Below are 12,359 nucleotides of genomic sequence, written 5' to 3'. Positions count from 1 at the left end.
TCAAGTCAGCTTACATCCCTGATATAATAAATTATGTCAACAGTCACCTTCACTAATTGTCTTCTAATACCACTGCTTCTCTACTCCAGCTGCCCATTATAATAACCTCCTAATGCTAATACCGAGGCCACACCCCCAAAACAATTAAATCAGGATGGCTAAGCCAGGATCGGAGCATCTGAATCTTTTAAATGTTCCCCAAGTGAATCTAGCAAGCCTCTAGAGCCAACTGCTCTCACCAGCTGTTCTCAATTTTCATCATGCCTAAGAACCACCAGGGAAGCTTGTTAAAAATGTAGATTCCTGGGCTCTCTGCCCCTGTGCTTATGGTCCAAATGATTTTACATTTATTTATTTATTTATTTATTTATCTATCTATCTTTTAATGAACCTTAGTAACACTGAAGCAGCTGGTCACACTTGGAGTATTATTATGCTAAGTTCTTTAAACTGAAATTCTTTAAACTCAAAAATCCTATGAGCACCATGGGTGGCCCTTGAAAGTTCCAACAGATAGGTGTTCATGTTTGGGTGTTGAATTTTCCCACTATCTTTGGGTTAAGCAATTTAAGTATTTCTACCTGTGTTCTCACTTCACTACAGACTCTGAATCATTGGGTGGAAAAGCCTGAAGTCTATCTTATCTCTTTAAATTCTGCATTTCTTTTCTTAAAAAAGCAGACATTCAAATATTATGGTTCAGGTGATTAAAAAAAAAAACAACAACAACAGCTAACATGTACTTCCTGCCAAACGCTGTTCTAAACACCTTATGTGTTATTAACTCACTAATAACAGACTGCATACAACAAATCTACAAGTAGGTACCATTATTCCCATTTTGCCCATGAGAAAAAATGGAGACCCAGAAAGGTTAATAAGCTTTCCCAAACATCACACAACTAGTGCAGACAATCAAGACTTAGACCCAGGTACTCTGACTCTGAAGTTAAGGCTCTAAAGTTACACACTGATCTTTCCAAACAGTTGAGAGGAAATAACTTTAAAGAATGCATTTTTCCAAGAATGTGATAAGAACCTTGCTGGGCGTGGAAGGGCATATTAATCTTGTCAGGAATTTTTCATGTAGAACTTCACTAGACTATAGTACACAGTTGTTTTTTATCTAGGAAAAGTCTCTCTCTCTCTCTCTCTCTCACACACACACACACACACACACACACACACAAATGGAAATCCTTTTTTATTTTCTTATGTTTACAATGATCACTTTCAGGTCTGGAATGAAACTCTGTTAATTTGTAAAAGAAAGGAGGCAGGCAGGCAGGGAGGCAGAGGGAAGGAGGGGGAGGGAGGGAGGGGGAGGGGGAGGGAGGCAGGGGGGAGGGAGGCGGGGGGGGGGGGAGGGAGGCAGGGGGGAGGGAGAGGGAGGGGGAGGGAGGCAGGGGGGAGGGAGGAAGGGAAGGATGGAGAGATGGAGGGAGGGAGGGCAGAAGAACTAGTTAAACCATATACTGTTTTGTTGCAATGACTGGATAAATAAGGTGTGCTCAAAGGCTTCAGAAACCTGATGTTCTTCCTCTCCCACTATGCCCCTTCCTTAACTAGAGCATCTAAGCATCACCTGACTTCATTCAATACCCTTACAATTAATCCCCTCATCTTCTGCCAAACAATGAACAAGATTCTAGTAATAAGGGTGCCTCCCAAATGCTCTAAAGCATCCACAAACCCTGTGAAACACAAAACAATCATTAGAGAAGCCACAAATAAGCATTCCCAGGACGCAAAAGACCTGAAAATTAATAGGGAAAGAAGGGAAATCTAATCCACAATCGATGCTGATTTTACATGGGGCAAAGAATGTTCTAGAGTCAGTGCATTTGTGGAAAACACTAGTTTTGTGGGGTTTGATTTGTGAACAAAGTAATTATTTAGATAAAGCTTATGCTTTCCGACAAAAGAAAAAACACCACCATTTGAGGTGCTATTTGAAGAAACTGCTGCAAGTACCAGGCAACAAACCAAAATAATGGATACATCCTGCTGGAAGAAAAGGAGGAGCATAACAAAGAGCCTCTTTATGATCCTCTATTAACAAAGCAAAGACTAAACTAGATATTCCTGAGTGCCAGTCTCATCAGGAGGGGAGGGAATTAGGACCCTAATCCTCTCTGAAAAGGAGTGGGAATCCTTTGTTTCTCAGGCTGCAATCATCTGATACCTCATTGTTTGGGGGTGAGAAAGGTTGTTACTACTTAACAGGCTGGAGGGCCCTTTTGTGTGAGATAATATGTCACCAGATGTACCCCAAAAAAAAGGCAGTGAGGCACTCAATGGAGTCACTGGTCCACTGAGAATAATTTGTGTCTTCAAGGTCACAAAATGGCAACCTAGGATGAAAATTCAAATCATGACTACCACAAGCTAAATGGGGACAGATGATAAATAGATATTTATTCTAAGTCCATTGGCTCTATTTTACTGAAAAATATGTAAATGTACAAGTATTCATTTCCTAGAAATTAACATATTGTTGACAATTGTATCTTAGAATAAAAGCAAAAAAAATCATTTTTTAAGCAGATATCTCCCCTCAATGTAAGATGTAAATACTTTAAAATTTTATTCTACATATATGGATTTACTGGGACACAGTATTATGATCAATTATTTTAAATTCTATCCAGAGCAATTAAGCAAGAGAAGGAGGGAAAGGGGATAAAAATAAGAAAGGAAAAAAAAATCAAATTATCAGTTTGCAGATGATATGACCCTGTACCTAGAAGATTAAAAAAAAAAAAAAATGCCACTAAAAGACTGCTAGAGCTAATAAACAAATTTGGCAAAGTAGTAGGTTAAAATCAGCATACAAAATTCAATATGTCTCCGTCTCTTGTATACCAAGGAGTCTGCTAATAAAGAAATCAGAAAAAAACAATACCATTCGCAATAGCCTCAACAACAAAACATCTAGGAATAAATCTAACCAAGGAGGTGAAAGACCTCTGCTAGTTTCAGATCTAAATTGTTCATGGGGAAAAAAATGGCATTTCACTCATTAAGTAAGCAACTGGGAGTCCCTGCTGTCAGAGGATTGTGGTGAAAACTATGGGGGACATACAAAAGCTTTATAGTATTCTCAAGAAATATAATTCCTATATTCGATTCTGAATCACTTGTGGAGAGCAGAATAAAACTAGCCAAGGAAATACCATTAAAATGATGCAGGTTCCCAGGCTACCTCCAATGGCTACCTCATCCAAAAGTTGTTAACACTACTTGTAGCATTTGAATTTGGCATCCTGAAAACAAAGGAGGGAACTACCAGGGGAAAGACAATGAAGAATATCCTCTAGCTTTCAAGGCTTTAATGCAAACATTATGCACCATATCAATTTTACACCGACCAATTTCACTTTAATATGGTGTGTCTGTCTTGCATTATATGCTGCTTTTTAAAGGGTTGTACTTGTCGTGGAAAGCACAATCTATGTAGAAGGGGTCTAGCATATTTTACAATGCACTTAGGGGTATTACAACTGTGATGCCCCTAAAGTAAGACAGATAATCCAAAATGGGCCATAACCCAAATTATTCATATTGAAATGGAAATGCATTCCCCAGTTTTTAAAAGCATAATTTTCGGGCATTTAGATGTCCCTTGAAGTAATTATTTTGTGAGTATTTATTTACTGGAAAACAAAAAGTGGTAGCTCAAAAGGTTTGTTATACATCAAACAAATTAACAGGCACTTAAGCATTTGCATAGGCAGGATGGAGCAAGCTATAGCTCAATAACAGAGCACCTGCTTTGTGTTAGCAAGGCCCTGAATTCCATCCCCAGCACCACAAAAATAAAAATTTAAGGCAAATATGTAAAGTAGTTAATTAAAGAAATTACTAAGACGTTGAGAACACCACAGACTAAAAAGATATACACATATAAGTTAGGAAAAAACATTCAAAGAAGTATCTAGTACTTTTGTCTTAATTCTCAGCTGCCCCCAAAAAGATACCTTAAAAACTCACTATTATTTTAAATAAAACTCTTTTCTTGGAGAAAGGATGCCTTACCTCAAATAACAGCTTGAGGTAGGAAGGACATATACAGTTGGTAAAAGCATCCAATTAATTTATTTACAATAAATTACACTAAGTACTCACAGAATGCAAACTATTGTAAATTTCAGTAACATTAAAGATTGTTTTAAAAAAAAAACTGGGAAAAGGGCATGATTTTGAAGGAAAAAAAAATCTTGAGATACTCTCGTTCAAAGTTTTCAATTCTGCACCGTCTCTTTCACAAGGCCTCAACATTCCCTATGTCCACACTTCTGTGTATTGTGCTTAAAACTCTAAGAGGATCGCCTTGCTTTTGGCCTTAGGTTCCATTTGTGTACCTGCCCATCTCCTGCAGTAGACAGTTCGCCTCTTGAGACCAGGATGAGGTCTTTCTTGTCTTGGTATACACATAGGACATTACGCATAGGAGGTACTCAGTAAGTGGTTGTTGAACTCAGATCACAAATTCCTGCAAAGGAATTCAGCATAAGTACTAGGGTGTGTGTGTGTGTGTGTGTGTGTGTGTGTGTGTGTGTGTGTTTATTCATATTTGGGAGAAAACAGATGGTTGAAAAAAAAATAAAAACAAAATGTACCCCCATTCAGAGATGTTTGATTTTGTGTAAGTATACTCCCAAACAATCTGTTAAACTACAAGATTCCTCTGTTCTGCTCTCTCCCCCACCACCTCCCTTCCTCCCTCCCTCCCTCTCTCTCTCTCTCTCACACACACACACACACACACACATACACAGAGACTGATACTAAAACTTTCCATTTAATCCTTCTTCAACATTCTTGAGGCCCTGAGAAATTTAACTAATCTTTACGAGTGTCTCTGATGTAGAAGAAATTAAGAACATTACTTAAAGCAAAAAAGTCAATGGCCAATATGAAATCTAATTGATGACTAAAAAGTATAATTAACAACTGCTGACAGGAATGCTAAAGATAAAGAGTGGTAAACTAGCTGGACAAGTTTAGCCTTTTATAATTTTTTCAATGGTTTAACCATACACTATGAAATGCAACAGGCACATAGGAAAAAGGAAAACATTCCAGCCACTTTATATTGTTATGCTGACAGCCAAGAAAAGCTGTGTTCTACGGAGACTGCAGCAGTAATTCAGAACTAGTAAGAGTTCTTTAGAAGGGCTAGCTCCTAGTGGTCTTTCTATGGCTGAGATAACAATAGGCAAAACAAATTCACTCCCCTGTGATTATCACTTACTGGAATAGCTCAGGACACCTGCCCACAGGCCATATCATCAGTCCCCCAAACCATCAACTCCTCTAGCCCAATGCAGAGGGGTCCCACAGACAGTGTCAAGACATGCAGACTGGTCCCATATTGAGCACCTAATAAAAATCCAATTATTTTGACTTATTTAAATTTCTTTTAATCCCACCTACACTTTCTATGAGAACTTTTCTTGGGGTGGGGGTAGGGTACTGGAGATTGAACCCAGGAGTGCTTTACCACTGAACTATATCCCCAGTCCTTTTTTATTTTTCATTTTGAGAGAGGGTCTCAGTAAATGTTGAGGATGCCAGAACTTGTGATCCTCCTGCCTCAGCCTCCAGAGTCACTGGGATTACAGAGTGGGATTACCACACTCAGTTTATGAGAATTTATTTTTAATGGGAAGTTCAGCCATGAAAGAACAGACAAGAAGCTAGGCTGATCTCTCTCTCTCCTTCCTTCCTTCCTCCCTCCCTCCCTCCCTCCCTTCCTCCTCCTCCTCCTCCTCCTCCTCCTCCTCCTCCTCCTTCTTCTTCTAATCAAGGACATGATTTTAAAACAGTATTCAATCCATGGGTTAATTCCACAACTTCCAGTATCTTAGCTTTTCTACAGTTTCAATACAGCAAATCAAAGAAGTAGGCCCAGTGGCTGGGGAGGCTGAGACAGGAGGATCCCAAGTTCAAAGCCAGCCTCAGCAAAAGCAAGGCACAAAGCAGCTCAGAGAGACCCTGCCTCTAAATAAAATACAAAAGAGTGCTGGGAATGTGGTTCAGTGGTCGAGTGCCCCTGAGTTCAATCCCTAGTACCCGCCACCAAAAAAAAAAAAAAAAAATGGGGGCCAAAAAATTCCATCTTTCATAAAGATCTTTACAACATACTGACTGGTATGCCCAAAAAGTAAAACATGTCAGAAACAAGATATGCATGAATTATCATGAAAACAAATCATGGATTTTACTATTAGTACATCTGACCCAATAAAATCTTCAAGGAGTTCCTAATAGCCTTGAACTTTTAATGAATAATTCTATATTCCCAACTTACAACTTTTTTAAAAAAAGGCACAATGATGAGGTGATTTTCAGTTTTTTGTTTTGTTTTGTTTTGTTTTTTGGTGGAAGAGGTATTTCATTTAGTTTTGTTTTAGATTTAGATCATGTGTGTTGATACAACAAGTTCATTATCTTAGTCATATAGAACTGTTCAATAGAAATAAGCAGGCGATGTGTGGGAGGCTGATATTAGTACTAGAAGTATTATAGGATTATTGACTGTTGATTATATTAATTAGTGTGTATGTTGGATAAAAGACTATAAGCAATGTGCCATTATATAATGTAAACTGCAAAACTTAGATAAACTGCAGAACCTTGACTTAAGTTAGTAATAACAGTCTACACCCGGGGCATACACCCAGACCTCACCCAGTTATCAGCTGCAAGCAAATGAATTTTAAAATGAACTTAAGAACCCAGACTTCTGAGGGGTGATAGGACTAACAGGACCCAGGACAGAGAGACCAAGGCCTCCATTGCTGTTGTCCTCCCTGCACCAGACTCCTCCACCCCAGATCAAGTTCCAGCAGCCGGGACTTAAGACAGGTCACGTGAGCGTGCGCATCTGGGACCCTTGGGTGTAGACTGTTAGGACTTAGAATTAGGATTTGTGTCTGAAGTGTGATTAGCATTGATAAAATAGGTTTGATTAAATCTAACTGTGCCTCAGACTGAGTCCATAATAAATGCTTGTGACAGAGGCCAAGGCAGGAGGATCATGAGTTAGAGGCCAGCATGGGCAAGTTAATGAGATCTTGTCTCAAAATCTAAAATTTCTTTAAAAAAGGGCTGGGGATATAACTCTGTGGTAGAGTACTTACCTAGCAGGTGTGAGGCCCTGGGTTCAATCCCCAGGAAGGAAGGGAGGGAGGAAGGGAGGAAGGAGACAAGAAATAATCTTAGCAAAGTTGACTTTTTAGGTCCATTAATTTGTTAATTTTTCAAATAAATATTTAAGTGTGACCAATTTTCTCATGAAGATCATGAACTTAATGTATAATACAGATTTTCTATAAACAAAGAGTTTTTTGAGAGGGTCTTTTTATACAATGCAGAAGAATATTATGCATTGCCTATTCTATTTCCAGAGCATACAGAATAAAATACTTTTTCTAAAACAACCCCTGTAAGGAATTCAGCATAAATGCTAAGTCCATACATACAGATACGTGCAAGAGATTGTTGAAAAAAATGAAGTCCGCTTTCATTCAGAAATCTGTGGGATTTCATTTAAGATCCCAAACAAACCAATTTTTCCCTGAAAACAGGAGATTCCAATTTACTCCAATCAGTAGAATACAGAAGTCCCTTCTGCTTTAACTCTTATACAAAAAAAAAAAAAAAAAAAAGGAACTTGCAATAATCTGATGTTAACCAATCAGCTTTTTTCTAGTGCTGTTTCCTTTTTCCCACCTTATAAAATCCACTGTTCTGCCTCTGCCCGGTTAGGAGTTCTCCTGTTTTGTTGCATGGAGCTGCCTCATTTCTTGAATTTTCAATGAAAGCCCAGCAGATCCATAACTAAATTTGCTGTAATTTTGTCTTTCTACACAACTAAAAGATAAACTCCTGGAAGATGTTCTGGAAAATTAGACACAGAGGGAGTGGGTCATTTTACCTATCAGTCCTTCTCTGTTCATCCGTTTCTTTTTTCCTATTATTATTCATCAGATTCCTTTCCCTCCTGAATTCTTTCTACTGAAAAGCTGCTCTCCTGGGTCCTCCCCTCCTCCCCCATGCTCCTTAGACCATCCTCCACGCGCTCCTTCCCAGCCGCTGGTAAGACCCAAGAGAGGCTTCCAACCTGCAGACAGTGATGGATGGCTGGGCAGAGGCACACAATGGTGGTGCAGGCGTGTGTCAGCCTTGCAGCTGACCTTCAAAAGAACAAGCCAAAGCTGAAGCCTGACTTGAGGGAGGCTGATTTAATTAAGGTTACAGCAAAGGCCAGAGCCGCCTGTGGGCTGCATTCTCTACAGAATGCCAGGGACAACGCTTTCAACTACTTCTCAAGAAGAAAGAGCCAGGAAAGTTATGTTGGTAGAATGCTGGAGAGTGGGGGGAAAGATAAAGCCGAGATGTGCTACATAAACAAGTATAGGCACACCAAAAGTTCATGATCTAGTGATATACAGACACTGAGATGCAATGACAATAGGAAATACACAATGAGTATGTTTTGACATGCCTTTCAAACCAAAAAGAGGCTAGATGAATAATCAGCTGTCCAAAGTGAAATGATCCAGGGCTAGAAGAAAAAGCAACATTTTGGTTAATGGCAAGACCAGGACTCAAGTGTACCATTTCTTTTAACTGTAGTACATAACCTATTTTTAATACAATTTTAGCCACTGGGAGCAAAACCTTTTCAAACCAGGTACAAGTTTAGTTTTGAGAATCTCTTGAGGACTCTGCTAAAAAAAATGTAGACACAGTGGTGAAAAAAATATATATACATGAACCCTCCAATCAAAGAGCTCCAAGCTTAGTGCTAAGAGGAGGTGGGGAGACAATATCAGTGAAGGAGAAATTCCAGGTCACACTGGGACAAAGAAACTGGTCTGGTGGGTCTGAAGAGGTGATCACCTCAGTTTCTTAAATGTCTGTGAATGGAAGAAAGTTTAAATTTTCTAAAAGCCCTGGCAAATGTACTAACGCCAAAGTGTACCATCAGATCATTACTGATAACTTCTTTACTTTGTAAGTATTCACTAAAATCTATCACTAAACTGCCACAAAAATAACAATACATTGTCCAACACACCAATAGGGCAGGGGAAGCAACAGACCCAAGAAGTCTTTCCTATTCTTTGGAAAGCAAGTTCCAAGCCAAAATATAAACCCAATCTCTACGTCTTCTGAGGGCATGTGAATCTTAGGCCAAATAAATGGATCACATGACCTCTTCTCAACAGTTGCCTTCTGCTCTCCAAGACTCAAGGATGCCAGAGTCAAAAGTCAGGACCTCCATGAACAAGCAACTGCCCAGCACTATAGTGATGGTTGGCCTTTGTGTACCTAAATAGGGATACCTGGAAGCAGGGCAGGCTATTGTTACCAGCACAAACAGGAGGCAAGAAGGTTAAAGTCAAGCTAAGACCACATGGTAACCAAACAGCTGGGAAGTTATCCACTATCTGATCCTATCCTGGGAGCAGTTCCCATGCAGTAAGTACAAGCAGTGTCCAAGTCAGGGTAGGCCTTGGGAGAGCAGAGCATTGTCAGGAATCAAAAGATGTCATGAACTGTACTGAAAGGCTATTCATCCCTCATTCGGCTTTTTAAGCTACATGTGGTCCGCTGATTCAGAAATGGCTACCAGTATGTACATACTGAGCAATTAAAGTCACACTTTTTTCATTCATGAGGTATAATTTTTTAAATTCTAATATAAAGTTCATTTTATAGTGGTGGCACTAATGGTGTCAAAAAAACAATGTTATATGGGTTTGTTTTGTTTTGTTCTGTTACAATCTTTAAAAAAAAATAACTCATTTTTCTCATTCCTTCCAAAACAGAACTCTTGACATTTTTCCTTGTGCTAAATTAAACTTGCCAATGACTAAGATGTTAACAATTAATTTTCCAATTTCATTGTGTGTGAAACCATTCATTTTCAGGAAAATGAGTCACCATTAGCTCAGGCCATTATGGCAACAGAAGGTTTGCCTCCTCCAAAGGGCAAGACAGTAATTTGGGGAATATCTTCAAATCAGTAAGTTTCACTCTTAAGAGAGACTTGGTAACAGACCCGATGAAGACATCTAGTTTGTGGTGGATGTTTGTATGTTCTACGATACTTACATCAAACTCACAATCAATGAGGACAATTCTTTCTTCTGAGTGACTCAATGTGGATTATAACTCTTCAACCAACAATGTCCTCAGGGACCTTCTATGCAGCATTAAAGCTGTAAGAGAGTGTGAGTGTGTGTGTATGTGCGCACATTAATACATTGAAGCTAAAAATGCCACAATCTCTCTTCAGCAAATTTTTCATTATATAAAATTCATCAAATACTGCCAAACTTTTACTTACTGTCCAAACTAAAATGAATCCCTGATACAATAAATGTAAAAGATGTACCACTCTTCATGCTATAATGAAAATATGTGCCTTGCTACAACTCTGCTTATAACTTTAGTCTAATGACAACAATTTCTAAACAGTTTTGCTTCACGGATCACCAGATTCATTTGTTAGGATATAATAATTACAGCTTCCAAGTCGGCTTCACTTTTTAAAGAGGTATTTTAATAAAGACCCCACGTCTCATTTATCTTTGTTTTGCTCACAGAAAGCAGCAGGACCTTGCACATTTTAGAAATACAACAAAATATTTGCTGAATGTAGTTTCTAACAACCAACACTAAAGGTTTCCCAAAGCAAATAAAGGAAAAACAAAAGAACATACAAACTATTTCTAGTATGCTTTTATCCTGTGATTCACAACACAAATCTGAATAATGTTTCCAGGAACTTGCTGCTTTGAAAAAAATGTTCACTTCTACAATATTTTAAACTTGGTCCTGTTTTTAGAAAATGCAAGTAAAGCTAACATTATTCTTACACTTTGTTCCTTATTTGACAGAAATTTATTACAAGTAACATCACCCCACAATGATCACCATATTATGTGTAAGAACTACGAAATGAAAAGATACAGGGTCTGTCTTTAACTTGGATGCAATGGTTTTCTATGCTCAAATGCATACTATTTGACCATAAAAACATTCAAATAACTATATTGTTAAGCAAAGCCAAACTGGAATAAATGAGAATATATGGTGTGTGAGGGGGTGTTGTCTGGAAATAAGAGACAAAGGAGGTCTTGTCCCTGCTTAGTCATTAAATTACTATATGACCTTACCTAATTAGTAAGCCTCTCTGGGTCTCAACTTCCTTGTTTTAATATTATTTTTAAGATCCCCCAGAACTCTATACTAGGATTCAGCATATGTAGCACTGTCCAAAAAACCAATTTACATTCATATCATCTCCTTTCTTCAAAAAAGTCACATTTAATTCAATAGCTTTAAATATCTGAGTTTGGATTTCTATCAAAGGCAATTTATTAAAATGTCAGATGAGCTTAATTCTATTTCAAGTAGAGAACTAAAGCAAGTATTGCTTACAGATTCAAATTTCACCTAGACAGCAGCTGCTGCTATTGAGAGAAGAGCCTCTAACAGTCTAGTTGGAAATTATAACTCTTTTCAAATGGACAAAACTAGTCAGGTGATTTTCATGGTCTCAAAAATACAGAGCTTTTCTTGCTTTCTTTTCTTTTCCTCTTTTCTTTCCCATATTCATCTTGTAGGATAGAGGGAAGTAAAGGCCAGCTTAGCTTGGGAGGCAGGGTGATATGTGTATGTTACAGGACAAACCTTTCTCCACGGTTGCACTGTACCAGAAAGCTCATCCTTCTAATTAATGCTCACAACCCAAATGAAGCCAGAGAATTTCCTGTGTCTGGGATGAGAAGAAGCCTGTCTAGGTGAGGAATACCATTTAACAATAGCTAGAACCTAAAACAAAGACTTGCTCCCCAGAGGGGGTTCAAAACTGTCTGGAAGAAGCCAATAAATCAGAAATCTCTGATTAATACAAATTCAAGCTATGCTTTATAACTAATGATAGCTTTTAAAACACACACATATTTAAAGTCCCTTTGGATAACACATAGCACTAGCTTATGTAGTATTTTATCATATACATAGCAAACTTAATCCAATTTAATCCTCAGAACATTCCATAAAGCATTTGAAAACTCACTTTACAGATGAAGAAAATCAGAGGATTTTCCCAGTAGCAGATAGTTGGTTAGCACCTGTATAACCCTTTCAAGGTGCCTAAAATGGCACCCTGATACCAGTTTTCAGTCCCATTTATTTTTTTCTGATTTAATAAATTTTATTTTTCAAAAAACTGCAACACAACCCCTTTCCCAATCAGTTCCTTCTCTGGCTTCTTAAAAAATGTGCATAATGAACTGGGTGTGGTGGTGCCCGCCTGTAATCCCAGCAACTCA

At 38.3% G+C, this 12,359-nt stretch overlaps 1 protein-coding gene across 2 annotated transcripts in view; it reads right to left on the bottom strand.

Moving 5' to 3' along the window:
- Cemip2 (cell migration inducing hyaluronidase 2) overlaps positions 1-12,359 on the bottom strand; it is a 76,254-nt gene that overhangs the window by 61,065 nt on the left and 2,830 nt on the right. The window lies entirely within an intron of this gene.

This window comes from Marmota flaviventris, chromosome 13, assembly GCF_047511675.1.
Source record: "Marmota flaviventris isolate mMarFla1 chromosome 13, mMarFla1.hap1, whole genome shotgun sequence".
In the NCBI taxonomy this organism is placed as follows: Eukaryota; Metazoa; Chordata; class Mammalia; order Rodentia; family Sciuridae; genus Marmota; species Marmota flaviventris.
This window is presented reverse-complemented; position numbering and strand designations above follow the sequence as displayed.